General features: G+C 36.6%; 1 long non-coding RNA gene across 1 annotated transcript; it reads left to right on the forward strand.

Moving 5' to 3' along the window:
• The first annotated feature begins 9348 nt into the window (after positions 1-9348).
• Positions 9349-19806, forward strand: LOC118764997. Its single transcript, XR_005000841.1, has 3 exons — positions 9349-9360; positions 17351-17353; positions 19722-19806. It is a non-coding gene; the product is annotated as an uncharacterized LOC118764997 (long non-coding RNA).
• The last annotated feature ends 924 nt before the right edge of the window (positions 19807-20730 follow it).

A 20730-nucleotide genomic window follows, 5' to 3' on the forward strand; every position in this document is an offset into this window, starting at 1 on the left:
CAATGTAAAGGATCGTAAATTGATACCGTAAAATATTCGGCTTCTTATACTTTTGTTGTTGTTCAAATCGACATGAAGTTATCTCTGCTTTTCAATATTCCTAAATTTATAAAATAAAATACCAGTTACATACAGGTATCGATAGAATCGATTAGCTACCCCCGATAAGAAAAAAAAGTTCTTTTGACGTTGATCAAACTTTTAGGAAAGATATGAATGCCACAGCTTCCGGATGACTGATTTAGAGCTGTTATGTCAAACATTGGCTGCTATCGAGTGTAAGTCGAATCCGCTTCTCCAAGGAGTTCATTCTAAAGACTGTCTTCTCGCCTTCCTTTGGTAACGAAGCCCTGATAATTTCCTTCTGCTTCATGGCTATGACAAAAGACGTTGAATGGTAGGTAAGCTTCAACAAACACTAGAATCAACTCTTTAACCTAGTATAAACTAAATTATCATTTTCCATTTCGCAAAGGAGAACATTTGAAATATCAAATATTTCGTTTCATTGCGTCTCATTCCAACATCTGCTCCATTGTACTTCAAGATTTGTCTCAAAGATATTTCATGGTAAACCACATTTACCTCTGCCTCCAAAATATGTTGCTTTGTGCCTGTGACAAGAAATGATAATTAATAGCTTCTCTTCACATCCTAAACTAAATGATTTTATCGCGCAAATTTTTTTACATTTCTTACTTGCTCTCCTGCACTTCGTTGCTTCTCTCTGATCTTCCCAATCAAAAATTCCCTTAGTCTTGCCTATCTATCTATCTATCTATCTATCTATCTATCTATCTATCTATCTATCTATCTATCTATCTATCTATCTATCTATCTATCTATCCGTCTGTCTGTCTGTCTCTTAATAAACTTCAAATACATGAACAAAATCTTGGTGTAACCAGAAGTGCAATGACAAAAAATTTGAATACAAGGTGCAGTCGCGGCTGTGTTTAGGCGCAGGTGTGGCTTTACAGGTGCGGGCGTGACTGTATGGTAACAAGTTTGTTTCCCAATCATACGCTTCTAGGTTCAGTTCCATTGCGCGGTACCTTGGGTAAGTTTTTCTTACTAAAGCCTCGGGCAGAACAAAGTTTTGTGAGTAGACTTGGTACATGGGTGATGAAAGAAACTGAAGTGAACTGTATTTCTAAGCAATCATTCGCAATCAAAATACAACATCCACCCACACATACACAAACACAAACACTCACAAATATCGAAAAAAAATACACAATGTATGTTTTGCTAGTTCGTGCAGAGGTTGCGCTTATAGGCATAAGAGAATATATTCGCATTAATGTGCTTCCATTTTTCCCTCTTAATCATTTTTCTCGAAGAGCGTAGGCCCGAAACGTAAAAGACTTTTCCCTTCTTCTCGAGCGTTAAACTGATACACCTGCTTGTTGTTCCTACACCTGTCTTCGTCTTTTGTTTTCTGTAAATTTGAACTATGTGTGTGTATAATATATATATATATATATATATATATATATATATATAATATATTCTTTTTATTCCTTTTTTATTTGTTTCAGTCATTTGATTGCAGCCATACTGGAGCACCGCCTTTAGTCGAACAAATCGATTCCAGCACTTATTCTTTGTAAGTCTAGTACTTATTCTATTGGTTTCTTTGCCGAACCACTAAGTTATGGGTACGTTAACATACTAGCATTGCTTGTCCAGCGATGTGGGGGGAACAAACACACACACACAAACACATACACACACATACGTACATATATACATACATACACATATATATATATATATATATGTATACGACGGGATTCTTTCAGTCTCCGTCTACCAAATCCACTCACAAGGCTTTGGTCGGCCCGAGGCTATAGTAGATGACACTTGCCCAAGGTGCCACGCAGTGGGACTGAACCAGGAACCATGTGGTTGGTAAGCAAGCTACTTACCACACAGCCACGTATATATATATATACGTTTACGCATATATGTATGTTGATACATGCACATACAAACACACACATACACACGCACGCACATATACAAACGTACATACCCTAATGTCAACTCTCCACTTACCCTTAACGACATTCGTATCGTACTTTCAAACTATGCAACCATGCACCAATTGGAAAACGAAAAAGCAAGAAAACAACAGCAATAACATCAACAAAAATAACCTTTTAAGTGTGGTGGAAGCACTCCGTCGGTTGCGACGACGAGGGTTCCCGTTGATCCGAATCAACGGAACAGCCTGCTCGTGAAATTAACGTGTAAGTGGCTGAGCACTCCACAGACACGTGTACCCTTAACGTAGTTCTCGGGGATATTCAGCATGACACAGAGAGTGACAAGACCGGCCCCTTGAAATACAGGTACAACAGAAACAGGAAGTAAGAGTGAGAGAAAGTTGTGGTGAAAGAGTACAGCAGGGATCACCACCATCCCCTGCCGGAGCCTCGTGGAGCTTTAGGTGTTTTCGCTCAATAAACACTCACAACGCCCGGTCTGGAAATCGAAACCGCGATCCTATGACCGCGAGTCCGCTGCCCTAACCACTGGGCCATTGCACCTCCACTGGTGAAAGAGTACAGCAGGGATCACCACCACCCCCTGCCGGAGCCTCGTGGAGCTTTAGGTGTTTTCGCTCAATAAACACTCACAACGCCCGGTCTGGAAATCGAAACCGCGATCCTATGACCGCGAGTCCGCTGCCCTAACCACTGGGCCATTGCGCCTCCACAACCTTTTAAGTAAACGTTATATATTTCTTTACTACCCACAAGGGGCTAAACATAGAGGTGACAAACAAGGAGAGACAAACAGATTAAGTCGATTACATCGACCCCAGTGCGTAACTGGTACTTAATTTATCAACCCCCGAAAGGATGAAAGGCAAAGTCGACCTCGGCGGAATTTGAACTCAGAACGTAACGGTAGCCGAAATACAGCTACGCATTTCGCCCGGCGCGCTAACGATTCAGCCAGCTCACCGCCTCCCTTTTAAGTAAATGTTTTATATGACAAAGAATCCGAGAATACGGCAATAACTTGCTCTGGATGCCACACTGTCTGTGTGTCACTAGCGGGGTTACGAGAGCCGCTCTTCTCAATTTCGACAATGACATTGATATCGCCTTCTTCGATATTCTAATGAGACAAATAAGTATTGATACATGTATTAACGTTATTTTATTCTTTTCCGTAATATCAAACGATGTTCTGTTAGTTATTTTACTACTTGTTTTTCATGCGTAAATTTTCCTTGTGAAAATTACTTCGTTTGACTAGACACGAAAAGAAAAAGGACAAAAACAAAGAGAAAGTAAAATGAAACCCTTCGGAAAGAGAATGATAGAGTCAACTGAATAAATTAGCATTATATTATAATATATTATTGTTTTGTAGTGTATTACATATTTTTTATTAATTCTTTCCTGTGCAGTTTAAACACAAAATTAGAAAAAAAAAAAAAATCAAACGAAGGAAGGAAACTAAACGCCATAGGGTTATTTAATCTGGTTGTCTGCCATTTCTGCCAAATCACTGGCCTAGTTTTCTGAACAAACTCGAGAGAGAGAGAGAGAGAGAGAGAGAGAGAGAGAGAGAGAGAGAGAGAGAGAGAGAGAGAGAGAGAGAGAGAGAGAGGAAGACGTATGCAAAATGTTTAGAGGAAAAGGAAGAAAAGGAAGAAGCGTAAACCAAAACTAGAAGAAAAGGTAAAAATTTAAAGAAATAAAGAAGCAAATATAGACGTGATTCAGCGCATGCGTGGAAGAAACAAAAATTCTTAATTAATCAGAATTTTGGCCGAAGCAAAATTATTGATGGAAAAAATGTTTGCGCCGGAGGCTTTAGCTATTCTATAGTTTTTACGTATATACACCGATATTTGTTTGGGTTCTCAGCAGACACTCATACATACATACATACGTACGTACATACATACATACATACATACATACATACATACATACATACATACATACATACAGACGTACTACATACATACAGACGCATATACATACATACCATACATACGTACGCACGCACGCACTCACGCACACACCACACACACATATGATATATCCATATCTATATGTGTGTATATTATATATATATATATATATATATATATATTATATATACACTATGATATATCCATATCTATATGTATATATATATATATATATATATATATATATATATACAATTCTCTAGCTAGACACATATATATGATATATGATATCTGATAAATATATATATATATATATATGTATATATATATATATATATGTATATATTATATATATATATATATATATATATATGTATGTATATATATATATATGTATATATATATGTATGAGCAACATTTCAAAATATTGTTTGGGCTGTCACTTAGATACATATACATACATACGCACACACACATACATACACACACATTCATAATACTAACTGCATATACTTATACAAATAACACATATGTACATACATATACATACGCAGCTGTTTAATACATACAAACATACTCGACAAACATTAGTTCATATATACAAACATACGTGCATGCATAGGTACTTACGTGACACACTAAACACATACATCTTTATACACATGAATACACAATAGTTCTAAATCTTTCTCTCTCTCCCTATCTATCTATCTATCTATCTATATCTATCTATCTATCTATCTATCTATCTATCTATCTATCTATCTATCTATCCATCCGTCTATCTATCTATCTATCTATCTATCTATCTATCTATCTATCTATCTATCTATCCATCCGTCTATCTATCTATCTATCTATCTATCTATCTATCTATCTATCTATCTATCTATCTGTCTGTCTGTCTGTCTATCTATCTATCTATCTATCTATCTATCTATCTATTTATCTATCTATCTATCTATCTATCTGTCTATCTATCTATCTATATATATATATATGTGTGTGTGTACAGATAGTTGAGTAGCTACATGAATGTATACATTAACTCTCACTCGCACATACACACACGCTCACTTACTCATACATATACGCAAACACACATGCAAGTATACACCTTTATGTAAACAAATATACATATATGTACATGTATAAAAATGGCCTCAGTTTCTGTCGCAATCACCAACCGGAATATTAGCTTTCGTTTTGAAATATATGATTGTAAAACTATAGGGATGTAGGTAAATCAATTAGGTACCATATACGATGCAGACTCTGTGGTAATAACCCTAGCCCCAAACATTATACAATGACATCAGCAGGAGGAAAAATCACGAGGATAAAAATATAAGAAGTTATAATGATGAGATAGCATAAATATGCATAATATGAAGAAACACTTTTGGGTATGTTCTTGGCATGATCTTGGTAAAAAAACACCATAACAGAACATACATAATGATTAACGATTGCATTGGTCAACAAAATGAACCTGTTTTTAATCATCAGAGTTGCTGATTGACTTTTCTGGGTTAATTTTTGATGCTGATTACGAATCTGAAGTCCGATTTTCATGTTAATGATACCTGCTGTTTTAACTTATAGGATACGTAAAGCATGTCTATATAAAGTATATAGAATACAAGATACGATAATTTCATGGCTTTTTATTGCACGAAATTAAAATTATTGTGTACAAATAAGTCAGAATACACTCAAATGCATAACAACTTGAAATCTTTGGGATTTGGACTTTCTATGGTGTTTTGCCTCAGGTTCATCCCTGTATAACATTCCTGCGTTCGAAAATCTTTGATATCGTTGTTCCATCGATGCAATATCGTGATGAAAGCGTTCGTCTTGCACATCAGACACTGCTCCAAGGTTCTCTGCAAAAAAGTCCAGATATGATTCAAGGAAATGGACTTTTAGTGACATCCGGCAGCCCATTGCAGCGTAGGAGTCTAGAAGACATTTCACTCCATTTCTAAACTCTAGAAATCTCTTGTTGCATAGGAAAGTTCACCGAGCCATTTGAAGGATTCCCAGGCTTTAAGCTCAATCTCATCCAGTGCTGTGAGGAAGTGGTTGTCCTCCAGGAGTTCTTTTATCTGCGGACCTATGAATACGTCCTCCTTCAGTTTTGCCTCGGTGATTTTTGGAAATTTGGCCTTCACATATTCAAAACCTTTTGAGCGTTTCCTGGCGTCTTCACGAATTGTTTAATGAGGCCAAGCTTTATGTGAAGAGGAGGAAGAAGAACATTTTCTGGATTTAAAAGTGGCTTACTTTGGACGCTAGACGCTAGAAACTCCCGGCTCATATGATTTTCGCAAAGGCCACTCTGATTGCACATAGTGCGTGTTAGTTCCACGACTGTCCCATAGTCATAAAAAGCAAGAATATTTCGTGAACCCAGATTGCATTCCCATCAACATTCCAATCACCTTCAAGTCTCCACATATTTTCCAGCTGTAGTTTGTATATTTTATGGCATTGAGGAGTACTTGCATGTTTTCATAACACTCCTTCATGTGCACTGAATGTCCTATGGGAATGGATGGTTTCTTATTGCTGTTGTGTAGTAGTACTGCCTTGAGGCTTCTCTTAGATGAGTCAATGAATAAGCGCCATTCAGCTGGAACATGCTCTTGGAACAAACAGCGAAATAACTCATCAGTGTTATTACTGAAACAAAGTGATCCATCAACAGAGAAGCATGAAGTCAGATCCCTATTTCTATTCCTGGAATGAGTAATACAAACATCTTTATTAAGCAGGCACTTTTCTTGTAGGTGAGTTGCTAATAGTTCAGCTTTATCCTTCGACAATGACAAATCTCTAACTAAATCATTTAACTCTCCTTGAGAACATTTCTGTGGTACGTCTTCATTTTCAATCATGGAATCTGCATCCACATCGGTATCTTCCACAGCAGTATACATCTTCGTCAGACATCTGAAGGCCATTTTCTGGTGGTATTGGAATAGGAAGATCATCATCATTGTGTGGTACTGGTCTTGCTGATTCCAAGTTGGGATACACAATCTTATACTTGGTCTTTACAGTAAACCCACATACATTAACGTTGCAGAAATAACAGTCCATGAAATGATCCTTTGGCCCTCTCCACATCATAGGTATTGCAAACAGCATTGCTCTCTTCCTCTTATTTAGCCAATCCCTTAGTCCATTTGAACAAGCTGAGCAGATGATGTGCGGGGCCCAACTCTTATCTTGATCCCAGAGAGAGCAGCCAAAGTATAACTGGTAGATATTGATTTCAATTGTGATGGCATGTTGCTGAGCTTTGGTGGTAAATGAACCACAGACATGACAAAATATATCAGGATTGTTCTTGCAATGCCTTGACATCATGAGTGGAATTTGATGATGATGATGACTTGGCACCTTAAATAGAAAGTAAAATTTATGAAATGAAAAAATTATGAAAACATAAAATTACAAAATGAATATAAATAGTTATAAAACAGAAATCAGAATTTACCTGTAAAAGACGTTTACGTGTAGCGATACTGCTGATAGGAGTGGAGGCGCAATGGCCCAGTGGTTAGGGCAGCGGACTCGCGGTCATAGGATCGCGGTTTCGATTCCCAGACCGGGCGTTGTGAGTGTTTATTGAGCGAAAACACCCAAAGCTCCACGAGGCTCCGGCAGGGATGGTGGTGATCCCTGCTGTACTCTTTCATCACAACTTTCACGAGCAGGTTGTTCCGTTAATCGGATCAACCGGAACCCTCGTCGTCGTAACCGACGGAGTGCTTCCACCACTGCTGATGGGAGTTATACACCTCTCTTATCTCACCAGAAAATAACTGTGTCTGATAGAAGGAAAGCGATTACATTTTTGATATCTGCGGACAAAACTACATATAAAACACCAGATAACATCCCTGATGAAAATTGGCTGTTGACCAGTGACATTGAAAATGAAAACATCTGTGCCGGTCTAATAAGAATAGCTAAATTTACATTTATTCCATCTTATCTATATGTATACATATAATTATTGGGGCACTTGGATATCCAACTAATATCAAACGTGAGAAGCTCAGCGCCTCAAAGATCTGATAGGAGATTGCTAATTAGAAAATTACAACTACGAATCATTAGAGGCACTGTAGAAATATGTAAAAATGCTCCAGAAGTTTAGCATGAAATAAGTGCATATACAGACGTATACCAAGCAATTATATGTGGATATATACGTATATATGTCAAAATATACAACATGTCACGACACCCATACTTACAGATGCATATGCATGCACACACACACACACACACACACACACACACACATATATATGTGTGTGTGTGTGTGTGAGTGTGTGTGTGTATACATATAGAGATACATGCACCAATTCTTTCTGATGTTAGCACAAGACCAACAGATTTAAGGGGAAGAGTAAGGCGATTGCATCGACCCCAGTACTTGACTAGTACTTGATTTTATCGACCCCACAGGGATAAAAGGCAAAGTTGATCCCGGCGGAATTTGAGTTCAGAGGGTAAAGAGCCAGAAGAAATGCGCTAATCATTTTGTCCGGCGCGCAAACAACGCCCTCAGCTCGCTGGTTTCACATACATACATGCATGCATACATACATACATGCATACATACATACATACATGCATACATACATACATACATACATACATACATACATACATACATACATACATACATACATATTTACACACAGTCACACACAGACACAGACACTCACACACACATATATCTCGTCCGTAAACATAAATCCGAAAAAAGAAGCACAACCTATAACTGTATATATATATACAGTTATAGGTTGTGCTATGTGTGTGTGTGTATGCACATATGTATATATATGTGTATATATATTTATATATATATATAAATAACTGATATTGCAATGAAGGGGCCTTAGGTTAGAAACTAAACAGGCTTAATATTGGGCAACATAAGATTTATTCCTCCAAATTTGAATAAGAAATTCAAAGTTATGTGGATTCCATGAATGATTTCACAAATGTTCAATAAGCACACCGCCTGAGACACGGTAGACGTCAAGTCGGTAGTCCAGCTCCTACCAAGCACACTGTAGCATGTCTTGGGTAACCGCCTCTAGCGCAGTAGTGATTCTCTGTTCGAGTTCCTCTAGGTTTGAAGTAAACAAGACGTCTTTTGAACTTCAAATTTCTCTTGCATATCAACACAGAATCGTTTGCGCTTTCGCTTGTCATCTGCCGTTGTGGCCTGAACGAGCTGCAACTTGTAGGGTTTCATTGCCAAGCATTTCCTCAGGACACGCCAAACTATTGTTGGAAAAATCTGGATTTCCAGAGATGTTCTTCTTATGGACATTTCGGGGCTTCGCAAGAGTTTTTGGCGAACCTGCTGGACCGTCTCTTCCCATGTTAGTGGTCGTCCAGATACTTTTGCCATGCACAGCCTCCCTCTTTGAGTTTTTTGTGCCATGTCCAAATCTGCATTGCCGTTGGTAATTAGAGAACTCTCTCACAAATGCACGCTGTACAGTCTTGTTCGACCGTGTTCCAGCATCCTCCAGCACACAAAACGCCTTTTCTCTTCCAGTGAATGCCATTTCTATACCTGAAAAGATAAACACACCAAACATTAAACATAAAATTTTCACCTGTTTCCACACATGCTGTTGAAATTTGAAGTCATTTGAACAAGAACTGGCAAAGTTATTAGATTACAAAATGGTATCAAATTTTTTGAAACATCCTGTATGTATATATATACATACATACATACATACATACATACATACATACATACATACATACACACACACATACACACATATATATATATATATATATATATATATATATATATACATACACACGAATACATACAAATAGTGTGTGTGTGATATATACATATACAGAGCATATGTATATTAAGTATGTAATATATATATATATATATATATATATATATATATATATATATATATATATATATATACATATATGCAGCTATACATCTAAAGACACACGCTGACAGATGCATAGGCACATAATCGCATTCATGAAAGGCACACTCTGGCAGTAAGTCACATATAAGCAGGTAAGCACACAGATATGGAAACACACGCATACACATATACACACAACGAAACTGATACACGCATATACACACGCAAAAGTATATTTAGAATGGTAACCATAGCTGCCAGCAGTCTGATAATTTCTTCGGAAAAGATTCTCGTCTAACAAATCGATTCTTTATATTTTGTTCAATAATATCGATAAATGGACAGGAGACTTTATGGTCGATGTTGTTAAACTCGGGTCAGTCATGATCCAGAAGATGTGCAATAAAAATCGTTCTATTTTGAATATTCTGTTCCTTTTACCGGATATAGTGTATCTAGGATCATATAGTTTATTGCGTTGTTGTTGTTGCTACTGCTATTGTTTAACCCGAGGCCGGATCAGGTTAAAAAGACTTATGATGAGAGATCTTTCAGCCAAAAAATTCTCATCTCCTTAGGCACACTTAAGACAACGTTATGAGATGTGTCCTTCATTTTAAAGACTATAATTCGTGTTTTAAGGGAGAGCTATTTGCTATTTCCTGTACGTCGAGTAATCAGATAGAAAAGCTGCATCATCGATATTTATTGTTTGTTGATATTTAGCCCCAGGGCAGCCTTAATCGATGACGATAAATATCTATAAATGATAAAGATATTGCAGCTCTAACAACCCACCATTTTATACTTTTTGAAATTCATAGTTCAGTTTTTCCCTCTTCATTTCAGTCGGTATGATATGGATTCAAAGAGTGTTGGCTACTATTTATAGTAGGTCGGGCAACCACGTAAAACACACACACACACACCACACACACACACACACACACACACACACACCACACACACACACACACACACACACACACACATACACACGCACACACACACACACACGCACATATATATGCGTAAATGTCAAACGATGAAAATGAGTACTCGACACCGCCATTGGTGGATAAAATTTCTTTATTTGTGAATTAAGGCTACCACTGGTTTCTTGTTAAGAAAATAGAAAATTATCTTAATATCTTAACGAATTTTCAGGCTGATCACATGGTGTTCATCTTCATTTTGGACAAAAAGACAAAGTTTCGCTGAATTCGTGTATACATACAAACATACATACATACACACACACACACACACTTTATATATATATATATATATATATATATATATATATATATATATATAATATATATATATATAATGTACACAGTAACTCAAATACGAACTACCGTTAGTTTCATACAAAGAAAAGTGGTATATTTACATCTTATACCTTGTGCTTTTAAGCAATCCTTCAGGCTCACTCGATGGGGGTACTGTTTTTGTTGATCCAACCAATAACGGGACTATATATAATATATATATATATATATAGTATATAAAATGGGGAAGGTCGGTTTATGGGATTACCTTAGATTTCCCGCCCATAAAGTGTTGGTTTAACTTTATGGCGTATTGTCAGATCGCAAAACCCCGTTGGCCCATGACCTCTTAAAATATATGGAGGAAATGTCTCACTACCCAAAGGTAGCTATTGGAGATTATCTCCCTTTTCTTAAGGGTGTCGATTTCCAGCTGTGCCGCCAACTTGTGGGCTCCAGAAGGCTAGCAGAAACTTCCTGAAATGTAAACATGGCCCGAAAATCTCCGTTCTGGAATTAAGGATGTTCCCTTGTTCGAGTGAGTCCTTTAGGATCCTCGCACATTCAGCTATGCGTAACTTGTAACGCTTCGTCGTGTTGATGTAGGGGTCTGGGTTCTCGAGGATTTTCCATGAGATCGTGTATGGAATCCCATCGTTTCTTAGTTGCCAGACGTGGCTGGCCATTGATGTTACGTATCTTCTTTCCGGAACTCTGAAGGAGGACCTGTGATTGGAGAGACGGTGCTTAAAAGAGTTACCGGAACATCCAATTTCTCTCCGTGAGCGTGTGTTGTCGGTGTTGTGGGATGAAATTAAAATAATAGACAGAGAACAATAATGGAAAATACGAAAACTAAAAGAAGAAGCACGTATGCTAGGACATAATAACCTCCTAACCGGGCCTAGTGCAGAGATGAGTAGCATATGGGAACCGGTATTAAGGAAGGATACAAAGCTATTAGATTTATAAGCCCTAAAATTCACTCCATAATTGCCCACGAGCATATGGCGTTGTGGTTAAGAGCGCGGGCTACTAACCCCAAGATGTCGAGTTCGATTCTAGGCAAATAATAATAATAATAATAATAATAATAGTAACAACAACAACAACATACCTTAGGAATGAGAACCCAGGTTCGAAATTCCCCCAGGACACCTGATGAAGGCTGAAGAGTACACCAGCCAAAATGTAGTGTTAAGAACAAACAAGATGGGGACAAATATCCGTCAAATGTAAATAACGTAAATAATGTACATAATTTATCATTTAGTTGAAGAAACTATTGTAAAGTTGGTCTTTCAGTCATAACCTCTTTATTGTTTCAACAAAGTCCTATTATTTCATGAAAAAAGTACTCTTGTACCTCAATCGTTTTTGAAGAGTTAATGGTGGTCGTTGGTATTATTTGTACTTTTTTTAGTTTACTTTAAGTGCTTGAGTTCATCTATAATAATGTCAGCAAAACTCATTAAATTGAAAATGTAGACAATATAGTGTTGAATATTTGGATTTATTATTACTCCTGATAATGAATAATAGCCAATGTTTTTTCACGAGAAAGCTGTTTCGAATGAGGCTCTGAAGCCATCCAGGCTTTCGCATCTTTTAAACAAGATAAACCCCGATAAAGCAAACAAAGATTTGTCCTTCTTTAAAACTGAACGAAATGAATTTTGCAACAGAAAATCTATTCTTATGACAAACTAATCACAGAAATGCGATGAAGGACTTGTTTGTGCATAGAATATCTCGAGGAATGATTGCCAGATCAGGGAAACCTCATACAATTGGAGAACAAATTTTGTCAGCTTTAGAAGAAGCTCTTCCTACAGTAGTACATCATCCTTCCCCAAGTGGAATTATCATAACGATTCCACTTAGTAATAATTCTGTGGAAAGAATTGATGAAATGTGTGAGGGCATTGAGGAAATGTTATTTACAATACTTAAAAATCAACAATTTGTTTTACAATTGGACCAGCCGACTCTCCTGGGCAATGAAGCATTGTTTTTAGGATACGTTCGCTTTATTAAAGATCAGAAAATTGTGTAAGATTTATTGTTTGTAAAGGAACTTAAAACAGTGTCTAAAAGTGAATCCATTTTTACTATAGATAAACAGCTTTTCAAAGAAAAAAACATTTAAAGTTTAATTTAACGCTTAATTTTAAGGTGATGTAAAATTGGATTAACAATATTTTGAAAAAGAACCTGAAGATGTGTTGGTGGAATTGTAAATCTGATGATTACACACACACACACACACACACACACACACACACACAACACACACACACCACACATGTATATATACAATATACAATATATATCATAATCTTCCAATGCTGAAACACGTGTAGTACATTCATGATCGATAATTTTAATTTTAACTTAAGTAGGAGGTAATTAAGGAAGTATATTTTATACTCTGTTGGTATACTGGTTCTATCCTTTAAAGTATTATTTCATGACGTGCAGATAGATACTCGTACCATGAGTTTACCTTCAGATATTAGGTTGTTTTTTGTATTATCTGAAATAGAATACCCGCATTTCTATTAATCCCCCAAATTGAATTATACATACATACATACATACATACATACATACATACATATATACATGGTGGCTGCCCCCTCGTTATCGAGTATGGCCATTGCGCGAAGCTTAATCAATGTTGTTATCGTGCAATGCCTGTGCAAGAAGATTTTTTTTTAAGTGAGGAAAGGCTGTGCACTGAGTCAAACCCACTCACTAAGCAACAGCAGCCATAATCCGAAAAGAAGAACAAGTCAACATCATCGGTAACCAGTGAGCCGCAGGTTTTATGTCGGAGTTATCCCAGTTACCTGAGTACCTTCTACTAGAAGGATGCCCTAACAAAGGCTAGGAGTCCTTCACTCACAATGGTTTAACCGCACGATCGGGTATTCAGTCCGATTATTTCTATGTCCCCGCGCATGATACAGCCTTAAGACATTTATTGGATGGCTGTTGACTCTCAAGTGTTCCTCCGCCTTTTGACAGGTTTTATTTTTCATCCCGCAGGGTATCCAATAAACACCCTCATCACCAAGCAAGCTTGGTGGGGTTGCCGGTTTAATCGCCGACGACCCGACCATGCAACAGGTTGTACTGGGTTACATGTTACCAGTAGCACTCGAAAGTGACCTGACATACATACATACATACATACATACATACATACATACATACATACATACATACATACATACACACACACACACACACACACATATATATATATTATATATAATATAAAAATAGGACAAGAGCGCAAAACATCCAGACTTCATACAAAAAAGGGACAACAAAGCATCCAGACAGACGATACAAAGAAAACAAGGACGGTTCATTCGGTGTTTTCTTTCTTCAGTCGAGTTCCAGATTATCTTTGCAATTTCGGCTGGCTATACTCGAGATTACTCCAATCTGGTCAGCCCCAAAGAAAAATTAAGCTAAGAGCACTAGATTCCTTGGAAGAAAGCAGCGAATTTATACGAAAACAAGGACGGAAAAAAACGGGGAAATGGTACACAAATACAAATAACAGGACATTAACAACAGGTGCCTTTCTAATAAGGACGAATTAAATTAAGCTGGCGTCTGTGGAAGTTAAAGCCTTACGGCAGGGACGTCAGATTTGACAGGCACAGGGAGGAATATAGATGTTGCACGGATGGTAGTCGAACCAAGAAAGAAAGGTCAGGCTTGGCCGAACACCGGCCACGCGGGGAGAGAAGAGAGAGAGGTAGAGGCAGAAGGATAGAAGAATTAAGGAGAGGCGAGAGTGAAGTGTAAGAGGAGGGAAGGTGTGCATGAAAAGAAGGCCAGGAAATGTGAGATAGGGGGAACAAAAGAACGAAGAGTGGAATGAACATAGTAAGCATGAAGGGGCTGACAAAAAGAAGGAAAGAATGAAAGAACAGAAAGAATAATAGAATCGTACAAAATTTATATATATACTTATATATAAGAGACCAAAGTGTATGTACACTGCTATATTTTTATATATAAAAATACAAAAATGGGACAAAAACGCAAAACATCCAAACAGTTAGATGATACAAAAAGGGACAACAAAACAGCCAGACAGACGATACAAAGAAAAGAAGGACGAGTCATTCGGAGTTTTCTTTCCTCAGTCGAGTTCCAGATTATCTTTGCAATTTCGGCTGGTTATACTCAAGATTGCTCCAATCTGGCCTGCCCCAAGGAAAAACTAAGCTAAGAGCACTTGATTCCTTAGAAGAAAGCACTGAATGTATACAAAAACAAGGCCAGAAAAAACGGAGAAATGTTATGTATACACACACACACACACACACACACACACACACACACACACACACACATATATATATATATGCAACAACAACATATGTAAACAAAGTTTTATTTTGTTTTTAGAAGCGTCGAATGTGTATCTCATTATACAAACAAGTGTAGCCATAAAGATACCGGAAAGAGTGGGTATTATTACCCTTACAAGTCGGGGGATAAGTACAATACGATATATATATATATATATATATTCAAATTATTACATTATATAAAAGGGCTTAGTAAAATAAATTACTTTGCCACATACTGAACTCATTAGAAATAGCAGCTAAAAAAAATTTTTTAAAACTATTTCTAATACTTAAAGAAAATCTCTCTCATATAGTGTTTGCTCAAGTCAACTCACGAAGGTATGGGGGTGAAAACATTAAAAAAATCACAAATGCAAAGGTTATTTGAGAACGTACGTTTCTAGATTAGTCAAATCGACATTTCTTTCGTCAGCTCAGAACTCCTTGATTTGGATTTGGGAACACTGAAAGTGGGAGCATACCCTTTTGGCTTCTTATCACTTCCGGAGATTTGCTCAAACTACCAGTGCTATCAAATTCAAAATATGCAAGCGAAGAATTTCTGCTCTCCCCTTTCCACCAGCGTGGGTTAAAATTGATAAACACTATGTTTTATCGGTAAAAACCGAAGCATTAAATAGAGAGAAATGAATTATAATTTCAACAATTGAGGGTAAAATTAATTAATTATTAATCAATTTTACCAAGTAATTTATTTTACTAAGCCCTTTTATATAATTGTTGAAATTATATATATATATATATATATAAGTGCATGTGTGTGTGTGTGTGTACATATATACGTGCACACATACACACACACGTGAATTAGAAGCGCTAAATAACGATTAGTACAAATATAAACTTGTTACCATTTCACGTAAGCTTACAGCATTTTCAAAGCCGTAAGACTGTCTTTCAGTATATTGTGTCGAAAAGTTCTCGCTGACGACAGATAAGTGTACATATGAGGGTAATGAAAAGGTTGACAGTGATTTCGAAATATCGACGATCATTGGCTTTGCCAGGCAGTCTAACGAAACTTCGAGGTCACTGTTAATCTATTCATTGCAAAAGTTAATCTGATACTCTATTTCAATGCATTTAATCTTTGCTTAAAATAAAATTTTGTGATATCAGTGAAATACTTACATTTTATTATTCTGAAAAATATTCGCTTCGCCCATTTTATGTCTCTGCAAATTCATTTCGTTTACGTTTATTGCATTTAAGTAAGAATATATTGAAGTTTAAGAGATTAAAAGTCGAGCTCTTAACTTCAGTGGATATAAATGTAACTACACTTGGAATGTTGGCGATTTTTTTCCTCCTCCTTCCTTTTCTTTGAACTTTCCTATGTTTCTTGTTTCCGAAGAAGAGCTATGCTCAAAACATAAACCAACAACTCTTTTCCTTCTCTGAGCGTTTTATCAATGTGCTACAACCATATGTTTTTCTTGTCACCTTTTTCTCCGTTTTGAATTAACAATAATAATAATAATTATATATACATATAGTGCTTAAGCGCCAAGTCAATACATACATACATACATACATACATACATACATACATACATACATACATACATACATACATACATGCATGCATATATACATACATAATACATACTTACATGCATACATATATGCATGCATACATTCGTGGCTGTGTGGTTGCTTCCCAACCACATGGTTCCGAGTTCATTCCCACTGCATGGTACGTTCGGCAAGTGACATTCTACTATAGCTTCGGGATGACCAAAGCCTTCTGAATGGATTTGGTAGACGGAAACTGTTAGAAAGAAGCTCGTCGTATATGTATGTATGTATGTATGTATGTATGTATGTATGTATGTATGTATGTATGTATGTATGTATGTATGTGTGTGTGTATGTATGTATGTATGTATGTATGTATGTATGTATGTATGTGTGTGTGTATGTATGTATGTATTTATGTATGTATGTATGTATGTGTGTGTGTATGTATGTATGTATGTATGATGTATTGTGTGTGTATGTATGTATGTATGTATGTATGTATGTATGTATGTATGTATGTATGTATGTATGTATCTATTTATCTATCTATCAATCAATGTATGTATGTGTTTGTGTGTGTTTGTGTCTGTGTATGCTCTCCCGCACTGCTTAACAACCGCTGTTAGTGTGTTTATACCGCTGTAAACTGGCGGTTCGGTAAAAGAGACCGATAGGATAAATACCAGGCTTAATCAAAGAAGTATTGGGGTCGATTCATTCGACTAAAAATTCTTCAACCTGGTACCGCAACTTGATCGGTGTCACACGACTGAAACAAGTAGCCGATAATATATATATATTATATAATATATATATATATATATATATATTATATATATATATATATATATATAATATATATTACCAAGATGTACTCGCATAGCAAGTAATTTGATCTGAGATCGTGTGCTGAAACAAAAACAATTGCAGCGTGGAAGGTGTTTGTAAGCCATTTAAGAAACACACAAAGCCGTTCGATTCAAAATATTCGTCGCTAAAATCCGCGACCTGTTCACTGACAAAATCCGGATTTTTGTCAGTGAACAGTCGCGGATTTTAGCGACGAAAATATTTTGACAAATTAAACTTAAATGTTGAAGTGAATCGAACGGCTTTTGTGTGTTTCTTAAATGGCTTACAAACACCTTCACGCTGCAATTGTTCATATATATATATTATATATATATATATATAATAAATCTATGAACGAGGTATGGTTAGCCATTGAGATGGTTAGCCATATTGAGATGGCAAATATACCTCACATTATATATATATACTTTATTAAAGCAGCAGAAAATTCAACAAAACCTGTTACTCTGAGTTTCGCGTTGCCGTTCGTCGGACAGTTTTTGCTAGCAAAAACTGTCCGATGAACGGCAATAAGTAACAGATAAGCTATAAATACACCACGCTTCTTCCAGTTCCATCTCTCTCTCTCTCTCTCCTCTCTCTCTCCTCGTATATATATTATATCTATATATATAATATATATATATATATATTCATATATACATATATATAACATATATATATATATATAACGTATATATATATATATATATATATATATATGTTATATTATATTTATATATATATATGTATATATATATATATATATTATATATATATATCCATATATACCGGAGTAAACACATAAATGTGAAACAGGTGGGAAAAGAGTACTCAAATACCAGTGGTAGAGTAATATGCTTTAATAAGCATATTACTCTACCACTGGTATTTGAGTACTCTTTTTCCCCCTTGTTTCACATTTATGTGTTTACTCCGGTATATATGGATATATATATATATATATATATATATATATATATACATATATATATATAATATATATAACATATATATATATATATATATTATATAACGTTATATATATATATATATATGTTATATTATATGTATATATGATATATATATATATATATATAATATATATAGATATATATAATATATACAAGAGAGAGAGAGAGAGAGAGAGAGAGAGAGAGAGAGAGAGAGAGAGAGAGATGGAAACTGGAAGAAGCGTGGTGTATTTATAGCTTATCTGTTACTTATTTCAGGGGGAACAACATGAAGGGTTACAGTAAGATCTATGATGGCTGAATCCGGGATGCATAAAGTTCCAGCGGTAATCCAGGCGGAGAGGTTGTAAAGAGGTTCTGTAGTGGTGAATAAAGCCCAAGAAGTAGGTCGGAAGAGAGATGAGAGTCCGAGGAGAAGGTTCAAGTAGGCTGCATCAAACTAGACTGACCACATGAACGTATATTACATATGGTTAAAAATATAGAAAAATATGTAAAAAATCCCTTAAAATCACAGACTAGCAAAAGAACGACAAAGTGTATTAGTTTCAAATATTGTGACATAACTTATGGTCGAGTAAGGGATAACGTTGTACCATGTTATTTACATGCTAGAAAACAACAAAAAGTTTCATTTTGTAAACGTGCTGCCGTACGTCTGCCTGAACGGGCATCTTTCTCATACAGAGTTATTTCATTGCATTAATAATCCTTAATAAGGCGGTGAGTTGGCAGAACCGTTAGTATGACAGGCAAAATACTTAACGGCATTTTATTAGTCTTTACGTTCTTAGTTCAAATTCTCGCAGTACGAACGACTAGCCTCCGCGCGACGGGTCCCCCACGAGTCCGCCCTATCAACTGTCGACGGCCCGGTAAGTGCCGACCGTGATGTCAACGGGTAACGGGGGAATCAGGGTTCGATTCCGGAGAAGAAGTATGCTTTACCTTTCATCCTTTCGAGGTCGATAAAATATGTAGTTGGTTACTGGGGTCGATATAGTCGATTATCCCACTCCCCCAAATCTCAGAACTTGTGTCTATAGTAGAAATAAGCAACAACAACAACAACAACAACAACAACAACAACAACAACAACAAAACGAACTAGAAAATGAGCGGTTTGAGTGAGAAGAGTTAGTAACACTATCAACCAGAGTATTTCACTTGTACTTTATCTTATTGTCTTTGAGGAGATAAAAGGTTAAGTGGATCTTGGAGGGATTTGAAACCAGAACGCAAAGAACCGGAAAAAATCCCACTAAACATTCCCCACCTCCGATTCTATCACCTTACCACCAATCCAAAATCGCGTTTAATCTCTCTCTACCCGCCCAGTCGAGGTCGACTCTCGGTCACTCGTTGGATCAGTGTCCTCCAGTCAGTTTTATCCTGGGCCACTTCGTTCAGATAGGCTATGTCTATTCTGGTATCCCTCTTGATGGTGTCAAGCCAGCGGGTTCTTGGTCGGCCTCTTCCTCTCTTGCCACTGACCATTCCGAGCATGATGTCCTTCTCCAAGGATTTTCTCCGCATAATACGACCGAAATATGCCAATCTATGCTTGGTGATCCTAGCTTCTAGCGACATTTTCGGCCTTATCTGCTTAAGAACTTCTCCATTGGTGAGCCTCGCTGTCCATGGAATCCATAAAAGTCTTCTCCAACACCAAAGCTCGAATGCATTAATTCTCTTCTGGTCAGCTTTCTTTAGTGTCCAGGTCTCGCATCCATATGTTGCTATTGGGAAGACAATTGCATTCACCAATCTGCATTTGGTAGCAAGTCTGATGTCTCTACTCTTCCAGACCCTGCTCAT

The sequence above is a fragment of the Octopus sinensis genome, linkage group LG10 (assembly GCF_006345805.1).
Source record: "Octopus sinensis linkage group LG10, ASM634580v1, whole genome shotgun sequence".
NCBI lineage: Eukaryota > Metazoa > Mollusca > Cephalopoda > Octopoda > Octopodidae > Octopus > Octopus sinensis.